Source organism: Sebastes fasciatus, chromosome 15, assembly GCF_043250625.1.
Source record: "Sebastes fasciatus isolate fSebFas1 chromosome 15, fSebFas1.pri, whole genome shotgun sequence".
In the NCBI taxonomy this organism is placed as follows: domain Eukaryota; kingdom Metazoa; phylum Chordata; class Actinopteri; order Perciformes; family Sebastidae; genus Sebastes; species Sebastes fasciatus.
The window spans coordinates 21462072-21476609 of record NC_133809.1 but is presented as its reverse complement, the minus strand read 5'-3'; the positions used below and the strand labels follow the sequence as shown (position 1 = coordinate 21476609).

Below are 14538 nucleotides of genomic sequence, written 5' to 3'. Positions count from 1 at the left end.
ATTAGAAGCACCGGAGGACACAGAGGCACATGATTTTATTTGTCGAGAGTACCTGTCTCATGCACTACTGTCAGGATGTAGTGACCGTTTTATAAAAATAACTTTTTTTTTAAATCATATTTGCTCGAATTCTACCCACTGCTGCTGTAAGAGTCAAAATCAGTTTCTACTTGCAAATGAAAAGCAGTCGGAGACAAAGGCACAAACCGCACATGTGCGTTACCAAGCAGATTTTCTCCCAAACAGGTTTAACACAACATTCCATATACTTCAGTGAGTTGGTGACCTATGACACAGTTTGGGTACGGAAACTAGGTCATCATGGGGTTGCGCACGGACTGAAACATCTGCTGGGAAAGAGGCAAGCAGACATGCAAAAAGCTGCAAGTGTTAAACCTGTTAGTGAGTGTCTCCTGTGCAAGATCTGTCCCTTATATCTCACACCCCACAAAACAGACCAGGTGTGTTTGTTTGTTGGCTGTTTTAGTGAAATGAAGTCTGCCAAGATTGTTTCAAGTCTTTGGTCTGATGTATAAAGTAGATTAGCTTTAATCAAATGACACATCTATACAAAATAAAAGACTTGTCTGTGTCTGCTTACCTGTACATCCCTTGAGATATTTAAGAGCCTGCTTGCATGCACAGAGTAGCCTCACACATCCAGAACTGGGTGGCTCGTGTGATGTGTATAATGTATGTGTGTGTGTGTTCCTGGCTCCTCACCAGCTGTCTCGCCCATCATCAGTGCCTTCAGGATGCTGAGCAGACAGACTAGCTCAGATTTCTCCCCTCTTATCTGTGCTGCAAGTCTGCCGCGGACAGTAACAGATACTGTATATTACAGCCAGCCGGGCTTGGAGCTGCAATAAAACAAATTGTTTTGGTTAATGATAACGGGAGCAACAGCGTTCCTGCTTTCCTGTAAAAGCGAGATTGCACTAAGCTGGTGTTTATTTCATAACTTGTTTATTGCTCCGAGAATTTGCCCACCTTTGATTAACCAGCCAGCTCAGCGGAGAATATTAGTTATTCTGCCTCTTCCGTGGGCGAGCCAGCTAGCTGTGAGCAGCTTTACGTCAGAGGATGGTTACTTTATGTGGAGATTTACATGAGCATGTGAGCTCAGAAGCTGTACTTTAAGTGGGGTACTTCCTTTTTTAGAGTGTTTCAGGACATTTTTGAGCTGCATGTATGTAAACACGCATGCATGTAGGCTCCAGGTACGGCAGGAAAGCGTCTAAACAGCATTGATTTCACCTGACGGATGGTTTATTTACCCGTCCAGGCTGTGGTCCTGTGTTTACAGGGCTCTGATGTAGGTCCGTGACCTGACGGTGACAGCCCCCACCTCTTTATCCTGCCATCTACAGCCGGTCGCCCGGCTCCACTCTGCTCTGCTCTGCTGGAGACAGGGATGTATGTTTTGTCTCACACACAGGCTCAACAGTGTGAGGAGAATACTAAATCAAAAACGGTGAATCATCACATTCATTTTTAATTTTTGAAACAGAAAGAAATTGCAATCCCGCGTTGCGTAATGCATTTGTGATGCGGTTCAGGATTCGCCGCTGCAAAAAAAAAAAAGGTTACTTTTAATAAGCAATGCAGTTCTGAAATTAGGTTTAAGCTAAAGTTAATCCTCCATTCTGGTGGAGAGGGATAATCCTGTTTGTTTGTAGTTCAGTTTCACTTGTTTCAGGCCTTTTCTCTAAGTGTCAGTGTGGTGAAACAAAGGCAGAATAAAATGGATCTCAGCAGCTCGCTACATGAAAAGCTGATCGGCACTGAATTACTGTATGTCATGCTAACGTGGACATTTTTTTGTGACTGATCTGCCACGTTTAGATGATGTTCTCACCAGGGAAAATCCATCCTGAGCACTTAACAGAGGCAGTCATTCAGACCTGCCGTTGAGGTAAAACAAAAGGCTTTAATATGAACTGTAATTGTCTCAGGTAATGGCCTCTAATGTCTAGCTGTACATCAGCTCCTTTATCTATCTTAACCTTGACCACAATGAGCAAACCAACCAGACAGGCCCAGACTAGTCCACCCACCACTAATAGACTTAAAGCACCGTCTTGGCTTTCGCCTGTCAGTTTGTCACAGTTCACGACCTGAGTAGACCTGACTGTGATGTATTAACGGTGCAGAAAGTGCTGAGCAAGTAACAACAATTTGCTATGACGCTGACGTTAACATAATTTCGTATTTCACACCAATTTATCATTTTCATTGTTTTTGTTTCCTTGTGTAATCAGTCAGATGGTCTCCTAACCTGTTAAGGCGGAAGAGAATAATGCTCCGTGAATCCGATCGGAGCGAGCCGAATGATTCATGTCCTGTTTGGCCTGACTGCGATCGACACTTTGGCCCTTAATAGGCCATAAAAGGAGAGACATTGCCAGTTGGAGCGCTAGTTTACCATGGACATATGGCTCGCCTTGGCGGAGGGAGACAACATTTGAATTACCATATCCATTAGCGTCAACCTGTCCTCTGAATTTTCAAGTTTAAATCACATGTTGGTGATCCATCAGCTCACACGGTGCCAACAAGTTTTTTTAGACTTTGCAGCGGGCAAAAGTGGCTCTGGGGCTGGGTGCAGCGGGGTCCTCTGCTACACTCACCCAGGGTGGGGTGGGGGAGGCCACAAGGGCAAACTCGCTCTGGCGTCGGAGCTCCTCAAGAATGCAGGGAGGGATTAATGCATGTCTGTGTGGCAGTGATGGATGGGGGAGCCACACACATATAGTAAGAGAGCATCTGGATGCAGAGTATTCGGCCCTCCCCTGCAGCAGTACGTGTCATCTTAGCAGGTGTGTGTGTTTTTGTGTGTGCTTGGGACAAAGCCAGACTTGGTTGTTTGCCCTACTACCCCAGATAGAGCTGTATTCATGTCATTTTTATTAGAAGGCGCAGCTTTTATCGCGCTAGTTCACGTCTTGGGGCACTTTGAGCGATTCGCTTTGTCCTTTTTCAGAACGCAGAAGAATCGATTTCTGCTCCCTCAATAGATTTTTTTCTCTTCCTGTTAAGTCCGATGATTGATGCCACATGTGCGTGGTTTGAATGTGTACGTGCAACTTCTGCTTTCTCTACGAGACCATCGATTACTGTACATTGCGCACTTCTACCTGCTCCCAAATCCCCCAGCACCCCATTGTTTCCCCTTAAACCTCTGGCGACTCCCGCACGACCTCTAACAGCTGGCTCCGTGTGACTGATATCGCACCGCAATGGTCAATGATCTCTGATGGATCACCTCAGGGAGCCCGGAGTGTGTCTCACATGACTGCCGCAGTACACTACAGCGGCTATTGCTATGCTAATGAGTGAGCGAGTGGCGGGCTGATCGTATTAATCACCAGAGCTCACGCCACGGAGCGTGTGACAGATTATCCCGCAGCGTGCAAAGGACAGCCACAGTCAATTCCTGTGGAGATAATACAGTTTGCGAATGGGTTTAATGCAGGTGTATTATGCAGTATCGTATGCGCCAAACATACAAACTGTGAACGGTGGCGAAAAAGTTGAGGAGGAGGAAAAGGTTTTCGTCTTTTATTGATGATGCGTGAGATTCAAACTGACCTTCCTGAAGGTTAGCAACGAATGTTGTTCTTTTCTCCTCCTCTGAGGCGCACTTTTGTCTCCCTATCTCTTATCGGCGGGGAGATAATTAAGTATCTCTCCTTCCCCTTTGTGCGAGGAAGCTGTCGTGCTTTGCCCCGTCTTCCTGGGCAGGGCTGGGTGTGTGCTTTTGTTTTTCCCAGGAGTCTCCGGGTCTCTTATCTGATGCCACGGCTGCTAAAGACTGGATCCGCATGTTTTGTATGCACCGCCTGTCACTCATTCTATTAGCTTTACAATCACCTCCAGGCATTTTCTCTCTTTAACGCAACAGCTCGAACACACGGGCTCTGCTTTAACTCTGCTTTGACTGGACTATATGACAATGGCATGAAGCTGAATAAACTGGTTGTGGCTGCGATGTTCTACATGTTGAGGTGTGTGAGGACTGCACCAGGAAATCAATCCAGCTAAATTGTGTGAATATCAGCCAGAGATACTGCAGCTCTGGATCAAGTTCAAGTCTCTGTGTGTGTCTGTGCCTTCTTCCTCCACAGATTTAACCCTCAAAATGACCTTCTTCTTCTGTCCATTAAGCTGCTTAATTAGCAGAGAAGCTGATGGAAAGCTGATTTGCACCTGCAGCCTTCCAGCTGTTTGCTGGATCTCACACACACACACACACAGACACACACTAGTAAACAGGATATGGGTACAGACTCCCCCTTGAGGATGTTCTGAGTCAGTGTCTCCCTTAAACAAAACATCAGAAGATGTTTGCACCACATATCCCATAGATTTCTACACTGCCACTGTCAGCAGAGGACAAACCCGCTGGTGTTATCCTCTCTCTCTCTCTCTCACACACACACACACACACACACACACACAGGCACACATCACCCTATTTTGTGAGCAGAGAGCCTCCATGCGCCGGCACATCCTGGTTAATTTAAAGTCGAGAGTGTCGGACTGTGCGTGTTTTGGGCTGTCTTGTCTGACACGAGCTCCAATCTGTAGGAAATGAACTGAGCTGGCAGCAGGGGAGGCTGGCAGGAAATAGAGATTTCACTTTACGGGACAGAAGGACGAGGAGGCGGAGGAGGAGGAATAGGGGATAGATAGTGAAAGGGATAACCTTTAGATGAACTGAAAGTCAAATATTTAAGTCTTGAACTTTATATATAGAGTTTTGCGCTTTTCAGATTCAGATGTTTATATATATATATATATATATATATATATATATAAAAAAAAAACACCTGTTAAAAGTAGGGCTGTCAAAGTTAACGCAATAATAACACAAATTCATTTTAATGGCACTAATTTTTTAAACGCATTAACGCAACGTGATGTTTAGGTTGTAGCAGGCAGCAATTCATTGGTACCAGTAATACCATTTTGTCAAGGAGGAGACTAGATAACACTCCAAACATACAGTCAATTTTGGCGAGGAAAAACTGACATGGCCATTTTCAAAGGCGTCCCTTGACCTCTGACCTCAAGATATGTGAATGAAAATGGGTTCTATGGGTACCCACGAGTCTCCCCTTTACAGACATGCCCACTTTATGATAATCACATGCAGTTTGGGGCAAGTCCTAGTCAAGTCAGCACACTGACACACTGACAGCTGTTGTAGCCTGTTGGGCTGCAGTTTGCCATGTTATGATTTGAGCATATTTTTTATGCTAAATGCAGTACCTGTGAGGGTTTCTGGACAATATTTGTCGTTGTTTTGTGTTGTTAATTGATTTCCAAAAATGTATATATATAAATACATTTGCATAAAGAAGCATATTTGTCCACGCCTATGCTGATAACAGTATTAAATACTTGACAAATCTCCCTTCAAGGTTCCTTTTATAACATATAAAAATGTGTGATTAACTATGGACAATCATGGGATTAATCACTATAACATATTTTAATCGATTGACAGCCCTAGTTAAAAGGAAGCTTCTTAATGTCGGGGAGTTTATATGAAGGCTGTCTTTATTTTCTTATATGCAAAACTATTTGAATTGCTACACAAGATTAAACCCCAGTGGTTGACTTGTTAAAGAGACAGAGTGAGTTTGAGGGTGGAGGCCGACCTCCAAACAAAAGACTTGACCTTTCACCCCGACTTAGAGCATTCCACCTTAAGTGAATTCCATCAGTCCGCACCGCCAATCCCGCCGACCATCTAGCTATAATTTCCACTGCATTTCCAGCCTCTTGATATTTAAATCCATGCTTCTGGGTGAGGCGGTCTACTAATCTCTGCTAAAATGAGCAATTAAGATCAATTTATGTCCTCCCAACGGTCGCTTTGTTCACAAATTGCCGCAGACTGCAGTCCCCAGTGAGCAGGATAATCAATGGCATAAAAACCATAAACGGCCTCCAGCTATGAGAGTGGCTCCATCACACTGTTTAGGAGGGAGAGACAAGAAATATTAGCATGCTAACTGAAAACTCATATTTCTCCCCCGACGCTCTCTTTCTCCACACCATTCGTCAGCCCCATGAGCGTCACTCGACCAGTGTGAGTTTTTCATCAGAGATGGATTATTGCAAGTAATCTGTCTGAGATTAAATGGGACATAATTGATGTATTTTACATAAAACGAGTCATTTACATGGAAAGTTAAGGTGTCTAGCTCGCTCAGTTTAACACATAAATGGGATGCATCTGTCTGAGATGCCTGAGTTACTGTGTTTTAAAATTATGAATGACTTTCTCAGATTTGGACAAGTGGGGGGGCCTTTTTTCATACGATTAATAGGTACACTATAGTGTACAACAACACGGAGGCTCCGTAGCCCGAACCAAGACGGCAAACTTTATTATTTCTTTCAACAAGGCAGCGTATACTAGATCCAATCCTTCCATTCTTACCTTTCACAATAAAAGCCCTAGATATATACACTGCGTATCTGTTTACCAGAGGAAAATTCACTCACAGCATTTCGTTAAAAGGAAAACTCAATAAAATAGCTGACAGTCGTTTAGGCTGTACAGCTCAGACAGACCATACCAGATGCTGCTCTGGGTCTCTCTTTGAAGGTTCTCCCAGTAGTTGGTCCTCTGCCTGCGCGAATCTATTCGAATTCGTTATTGAAAAAGTGTTGCAACTGTCGCAAATTTGCATCGCGAGTATTTCGTATTTTCGTGTTGTTTATTCGTCATGCTCCCGGTGTGTAAAGGCCTTAAACCCCTCAGGCTGGACTCACCTTTACCTTTTGCTATCAGCAACTATGGAAGTTGCTTTGTGACCCTAATGTTGGTTTAATGTCAGAGGAGAGGATTTCTGTGAGGGGCTTGGGGTTTTGGGACGCTGCCGTTATTGGGCAGATTGACCGAAAGGCCATCAGGAGTCATCTCAGGCCTCGGTATCAGCGGGGATTCATGGTGTTTGAAAGCTTTATCCCAAAAGCAAAGCTCTGCTGATAAGCTCTTTGAAACCTGTGTGGCCACGCATACAACAGTAGAGTGCTCCCGATTTCCTCCATGTGAAAGCCTGTTAGATACGCCTTTTCTTTGCATTTCCTGTGCTGCTTGGTTACTCCTGAGTAACGTACACACAGGCAGAACACGACATATCAATGTGACCTTCAGCTTCTTCCACTAAGTTCCGCATTAGTTCAGCAGTTGAAGAAATGTCTTTGCCCAGAGCTTGGATATCAAGGGATTTAATTTGGCTCTGAAGAGCTTGTCTGGGCCTTAATTGATCTTAATTAGCGGTCAGATCACTCGGCCGTGTGGAATTAGACCCGACACCTGCTCTGTATGAATATGCATCACAAGTCCTCCCTGCCTTCCCTTTCCTTTTTTCTCTCTTCATGCCTCTCAGTCTCTCCAAGCGTGTTGTTGACCAACCTTTTAGCTGCCTCAAATCTATAGCCGGACAAAGGGCTTTGAGAGGAGCTCAGATTAGGCCACGAGGACTATTGTGCTGTTAACAATGTTGTTTCGTCCTGGTGAACGCCGCTAATATTGTGTCCTCGGAGCTGACGTCTCTGTGTCAAGCAGCAGGCTGATGGAAGACTATTCGACAGCTGCTCATACGGCGTGGCGTGGTCGTGACTTTGAATAGCTATTCAGAATTCAGGATGAATTTCTAAGGAAGAACCCAGCTGAGCATTCTAGTCACAAAAGGCTCTCATAGTGTTTTTCCATTTGTAGGAGTGATGTCCCTGAACACCACTAACACTCATAGCCTCTGGAATAAACAACTGGCCCGTGAGAGGGTAGGGCTGTGTATTGGCAAGAACCTTGGCGATACGATGTGTATCATGATACAGGGGTTACGATTCAATATATTGCGATATATCGCGATACTGTAAGCGAGGTGATGTATTGCAATTTTTAAAATGTAATTTTAGAAAAACTATCATAGTATAAAGAACACACTACCACATGCATAAAATGAGTTTAAAAAAAGTTGTATGCAATCACAATAATGGGATCTGCATTTGCATTTATCACAGTTCCTGTAACATCCAACATCAATACACATGCACTACTTTGAGAGGCAGCATATCTATCAAATGAAATAAGAGTATTGACTGAGTTTATGTTTGCATGTAAACTATTAGCCTAATGAAAAAAAGTTTTTGAGAATTGCTACAGTATCATAAAACGTAATATCGCGATACGATACCGTATCGATATTTTCTTTCACCCTATAAAAGAGAGTTGGGAGCAGCTTTAGGAACAGTCTAGCACTCTTGGTCCAGTTCTGACGCTGTGTTGTGTTCTGCTGTGGCTTTCTGAATGAGGTCCAGTTTGACTGCGCGACCACAGCTATGTGGACCGTAGACAAACGGAGGCATGTGTGTATTTTTTAGACCGACGGCGGTCTCAAGTTCGTCTCCGCTGGGAGAAGGTTTTTGACTCACTTTTATTCCATTTTAATTAGCGCCTCAAAACGAGATGCACATTTGGCCCCTCTGGCCCCTAGAAACTTAAAAAACAGCTTAGCCATGGCGCTAACTCTGTTTCCCCCGTGTAATTGCCTGTTTTTCGCACCAAGTCTTCGCTCACTGGACTTTTTTCTTATTCACTCATGCATACACATATACTGTACACACACACACACACACTCTCTCTGCCTCCCCAGTAGCTGGCTGCCTCCCTGGCCCTTGGGTCATTGTGGTATTTAGGGTCAGACAAGAGCTCCAGTCATTGCGCCCTCCCCAGTGCCTCCCAGCCAGCAGCGCTGCAGCCATTATACGCCAGCTTGTCTGGCCCAATCGCCTCAAACAGCTATGGAAAACCGCCTTGGCTGCAACAAGCCCTGCATCCTCCTCCCAGCCAACGGAAAAGCAGGATATAGGAAAAACAACACAGTGGAGTAGTGGAGCCCTTTTTTTTGCAGTTGGGACTCTAAACGGATGAGAGCTATAAAACATCCTCCTCTCTCTGAGAGAGCTCTTCTGTTGAGTACCTTTTCACTTTTTCCTCTGCTGCTTTTTCCTCTTGGCGCTCCGTTACCCAGGGTTACCCCCCCAGGAGGGCTGTGATTCGTCGATGCGTTCGAAGCCGGGAGGGAGTTTCCACGTGTCCTCCAGTGTGTCTGGGCGTGTGAGTCAGATGCGGTGCGTGTGTCGCTTTAAGACACAACCGAGCCTTCACAGGGAGAATCCACTCTGAGATCAGAGAAACACCAGCTAGAGTTCTCCTTTTGCAAGTTGTTCAAAGAGCTTTTAGATGAAAGCCCGTGGCCACAGAGGTAAGGGATGTTATGGGCTCTGTGTTTTATCTTTCTCTCCCTTTGTTTCTCCTGTTTACTGGATTAAGAGGAGGCTGAGGTGGAGAGGTTGCATTGTGTTTCCTATTGTCCAGATCCACAGGTGTGTGTTTGCATGTGTGAGCGCGCTTCAGTTTCCACCTGTGTCTGTTAGAAAGTGTAGTGTTTATCTCTACTGTGTGTGGTCTGCCGTGCTGTATAACCACATGGAGATACAACAAAGTGACTCTTCACAATCTCAGACTTTATCACTACGTTGTGTTTCAGGGTTGTCAGCATTTTCTGCATGACACACTACTGAATAACTGAGTTTGACAAACTTACCACGTTGTCTATACTTTGTACCTCATGCTGAAGTTGCTGGATAATACGCTCTCAGTGGTATCCCCATTGTATGAAAGTGTTTTTATTTTCTTGGCATCACTCTGGAATGGCGGTGGCATACGTGTATAAATCTTCCAGAAGGCTGCCATATCACTTTTTGGTCGGGAGCCAGGCACGGAGCTTCTAAATGTATAATGAAAAAGTCCGAAAGACACTTAACAAGCACTTTGATGGATGTTTGGTTGCTTTGGCTGAATCCGCCACACGGTAATATAGGCTTTCAGCGAGTGATTCATAGATTGACATTTCTCCTCACAAGCAAACCACCGCAGGATACTTTATATCTGGTTTGTATGACAGAAACTCAGCAGGAGTCGGCCCAGTCTTTGGCTCCACTATTTTCTCTTCTTCTTCTTCTTCTTCACTTCCTGTTGTTGTTTTTGTCCTGGAAGAACTCGTGTGGTTGTTTTGCATAAGTTTGAATTTAAGCTTGTGTCTAAAAAGAGTGGAGCTTTAAGCACCGCTCCTTTTAAGAGCTCAGTTGTCACGGCGCCAGGGGAAAGTGATAAGAGACAAGTCCCATGGGCTGTGATTTGACAGGAGGAAGGCGGTGTGATTGTGTTAACAGTCACTTCCAATAACAAATGACCTCACAGTTCCTAGTTCACAGCATAATAATTCAAAAAGCATGAAACATTGTTGGTGATTGAGATTATTTTCCACTTTATTTGTTATTTGCATTGTTGATTTATTAGCATCAGAAGCACGTGGTTAGTCATATATTTTCAGCATTATGCTCTACCCGGTGTTCTCTTTTGGAAAACCGTTAAAGTCCTGCAAGATTTCTGTATCTCCAAGGTTGTATGGCAGAGTAGGTTAAATAAACTGCACTAACAGCATCATGATATTACTGTGAGGCTAAGTTATCTGGGGAATCGCCATGTGTTTCACACTGCTGTGTCAATAGTTTGTTCCTTCAGCTTCGGGTCCCAAGTTTAGATTCCAAGACACGGGGGTCAGAATTGCAAACGTGGTTCTTCATACTTTGACCAGTGGGCTATCTACGGGTCTGAAAAGTGAAGCCAATGCAGAAGCGCCTTAAACTTGCATTCTTTCTAATAGCCAGCAGGGGGTGACTCCTCTGGTTGCAAAAAGAAGTCCGATTGTATAGAAGTAAATGAGAAAATGAGCCTACTTCTCACTTGATTTATTACCTCAGTAAACATTGTAAACATTAGTTTATGGTCTCAATCTCTAGTTTCAAGTCTTCTTCAATACAGCATGATGTTCATTTAGTAAACTATGGTCCCATTTAGAGTCAAATAGACCATAAAGCAGGGGATGCTTTAGGGCGTGGCTACCTTGTGATTGACAAGTCGCTACCACAGCGTTTTCGTCTTAGAACGTTAACCCTTTCACAGTGTGTTTTTAAGGTTGTGAAAGTCAATTGTAACCTTTTTGGTCGCCTAAAAAATTTCTTATTCAGCGTTTGGTTGTACTTAGCTCCACCTTCTCGTTTCACTTTTGGTTGCAAAAAAACAGGATGGCAACGGCCAAAAACCGAGATGGTAATGGCCAAAATGCCAAACTCGAGGCTTCAAAACGTCAGTCCACAAACCAGTGGGGGACGTCACGGTGACTACGTCCACTTCTCATACAGTATACAGTCTATGGTCCAGACTGAATCATCTCAACAACTGAAGAAGGCTGTTTGTGCCGCTACCCAGCTCAATCTGAACATGTACCAGCATTGTTTATAGCATTTCATCATGAAATAGACATTTGAATTTAGGCTTATTTTTTGCCAGAAGAGTGCCTTGGACTACCCCTTTTTTGTTATCTCAACAATTATTTGATGGATTGCCATGAAAGTTTGTACAGATATGGTCCGCAGAGGATTCATATTAACTTGAGTAATTACTGACTTTTCATCTAGCCCCACCAGCAAGTTTTAATTATTCCGGTGGAATATCTCTGGGGCCACTTGATGGATTGGCACAAAAATTCATTTAGACATTCATGGTTCCCTGATGATATATCCTAATGACTCTGGTGAACCCCTGACTTTTGTCTAGTGTCGTCATCATCATGTCAAAATTTGATCTCTCCAGGGTCAAGTCCGGCCGGAGACCTTTATTCTCCACCCTCTCGTGTCACTTCTGGTTTCAAAGAATGGCGTACCAAAATGCTGAACTCGAGGCTTCAAAACGGCAGTCCCCAAACCAATGGGTGACGTCACGGTGACTACGTCCACTTCTTATATACAGTCTACGACTTTGACGGAGGTTGCATAGCTCCTGTTCACCAAATGCACGGTGGTCTTCATGTAGGAAAAAAGGAAGTTTCTTCCTTAACACAATGCCCTCATGCACCTACTGTGTTTATACCGCGTCGAGGTGTGGCCCATTCCTAACAGTTCTCCCGAACTACAGACCCACACGGTGCCAGACTAAACATGGAGCTTACGTGGGAGTCATTCAGGGGCAGCCCGAGAAGAATGCCAGGTCATGGGGTGTGTTAGGGTGGCAGTGGTCTCTTGGCCCCAGAGCAGATGGCCTGTAGGAAGCCTATTGACGAGAACAGAGGACTGGAGGGGAAGAGGGAGGGAGGGTTCAGACTGGGCAGAGCGGTGGTTCGCAGCTAAAAGGAAGACTTGTCTTGTTGTTCTCCCAAAAAACAGTCGCACAATGCTGCAGTTCAAGTCGCAGGCAGCAGAAGGCAAACGTGTGTGTCTTTTAGCCTTGTGTGTTGGCACGCCTTTAAGCCTTTTCATACCCACAACCCCGCTCTGTGTGAATAAAGTTTGGAAGAAAAGCGCTGAAAGAAAGCAGTCACTCTGACAAGTTCGACAACCAGCTTTATGCCGACTCCTAGTGTTGTTGGCAGCTGCTTCCTTAGTGTTTACTCAAGAGAGAGCATTGTTTAGTTACTCTCCATTCATGTAGAGGGACTTCAAATTATTTTACCATCACTTTCTAGCATCTCGATGCTAGACAAACGGGGAACTGAGTAAGAAATATGCCAGTTTTCCTGCAGGCTTCTAGGTTAATGAAGGCGACGCAAATGCTTAGAGTCGGTCCAGTCATGTGCAGTTGACCATGCATTCATAAGTATTATCGGCTTGGATTAGCCTCGGGTCCATGTGAACTCTGGCCCCAGTTCAGCTAACATGACAAAGCTGGAAATTATTAGTGTTTTACTGGCAGAAAGCTGGATAGATGGGTTCTAGGGGTGTAAGAAAAATATCACTGGATCGATTCTCCAAATTCTGTCAATTTTTAATTAACCTCTTAAAAATCTGACGGCCCGCCGGCGGACCCGGCCGCTATTCTGTCTTTTGGAGGTTGTAGCGGGCTCAGTTTTAAAGCTACAGTGAAGGTACTGCCATCATATGAAACTAGAAAACCTAAAGAATCCATTGTCATACTTGCATGTCACGAAGGAGGATAAATAATGCTCAAAGTTATGCTAAATTTTGGCGAGGAAAACTGCCATGGTCATTTCGGTAGTGGTCCCTTGACCACTGACCTCAAGATATGTGAATGAAAATGGGCTCTATGGGTACCCACGAGTCTCCCCTTTACAGACGGTCCCCAGGGTCCGTCTGTACAATAAGCTTTTATTTTTATGTTAATACAATGTACCAGAATTAACAAATATGTAGGATATTACTACTGACATTGATGTAATATTATGTCACAACGGCTGCTGTATTAGTCATGTGTTTACTACGTGTTTATTTGCATATGGGGTGGGGAAATGAGATCAGATCACAAGTGACCACTGAAGACGCATGTGGAAACGCATTTTAATGCCAGGTGTGAACAGACGTACTTAAAGCTGTCCACTTGTGATCCGATCACTGAGGACGCATGTTAATACCAGGTCTGAACAGGGCCATAATATATCGCAATATACTGAATCGTAACCCCTGTATCATGATACGTACCGTATCGCCAGATTCTTGCCAGTACACAGCCCTAGTGGGTTCAGGGTTATAGTGCCTAGACCATTTCTCTCAGTATCAGTCCTGCTCTTCACCTTTTAACTCATGTTGAACGAAACAAGTGTCTGGTTAATCCTCTGATGAGCTCAGAGTGACGGTTCAAGTTCATTACCAGGCCTGCATGTCTTCCGGCCAAGTTTCCACTGCGCTTTCAAGAGCTACTTTTTCACACTCATTCTAAATAGTTTAAAGAAGGAGAGAATAATGTCCTTGTGCGGCTCCTTGTCATTTTTTTGTGATGTTAGTCTGGATCTTTGCCCCGTCCTTGAACTTCGGGATCCAGCGACTCCATATGCTTTACATTTAAAACATTCAAGTCCCATTGGAATTCCCCTCTCGTGTCTGAAACACACTCTTTTACTGTCGTCCGTCTAGTCAGCCAACACTATTTAATCTGGCCTCACAGTCAAGGTGCATCCAAGCAGGAGCAGATAAACTCTTAATGCTGCAGATCACTTAATCCCGGAGGTTAGGGCTTTTGGCAGGGGGGTGTTTACACTGTAACCTTACGCATTCTGTACGTGCGCTGCGAGGCTTAGTGGAGTTAGCACTATTTGAAATCCTCCCCGGAGTGTGAGCTACATGCATGTAAGTGGGTTATATTACACACACACTAGACACGAGTCACGCTGCTTCTCAGAAGATGCCCGGTGCCTCCGCAAAGAGAGCTCCTCAGCCGTTTCTGGTTTTGGATTCTTCCACCTCGGACAAATTTGGCGGTGACGAGTGAAAAAAAAAAAAGGGGCAAGCTAGGATTCCAAGGTTTAAAAATAAACAGACGGGTAAACTGTAGCCGGCTTTCAAAAAGTTTCCCAACCCCGATCAAAGACGACGTCATTTACTTGAGGGGAGGTGGAAAAATGCTACTAATGTTTGGTTTGGGACGGCTGATTGAGGAAA

At 44.5% G+C, this 14538-nt stretch overlaps 1 protein-coding gene across 3 annotated transcripts in view; it reads left to right on the top strand.

Annotated features, from left to right (window-relative positions):
- The window catches only part of tiam2a (TIAM Rac1 associated GEF 2a), a 108729-nt gene that overhangs the window by 38402 nt on the left and 55789 nt on the right, over positions 1–14538 (top strand). Inside the window, exon 1 of one of the 3 annotated variants that reach the window (XM_074661308.1) lies at positions 9125–9290. The exons of the other annotated variants lie outside the window; for them this stretch is intronic. The gene's annotated coding sequence lies outside the window, so the exon portion shown is untranslated. Of the gene's footprint in view, positions 1–9124; positions 9291–14538 lie in introns of those variants that run through there. 3 annotated transcript variants of the gene reach the window in all.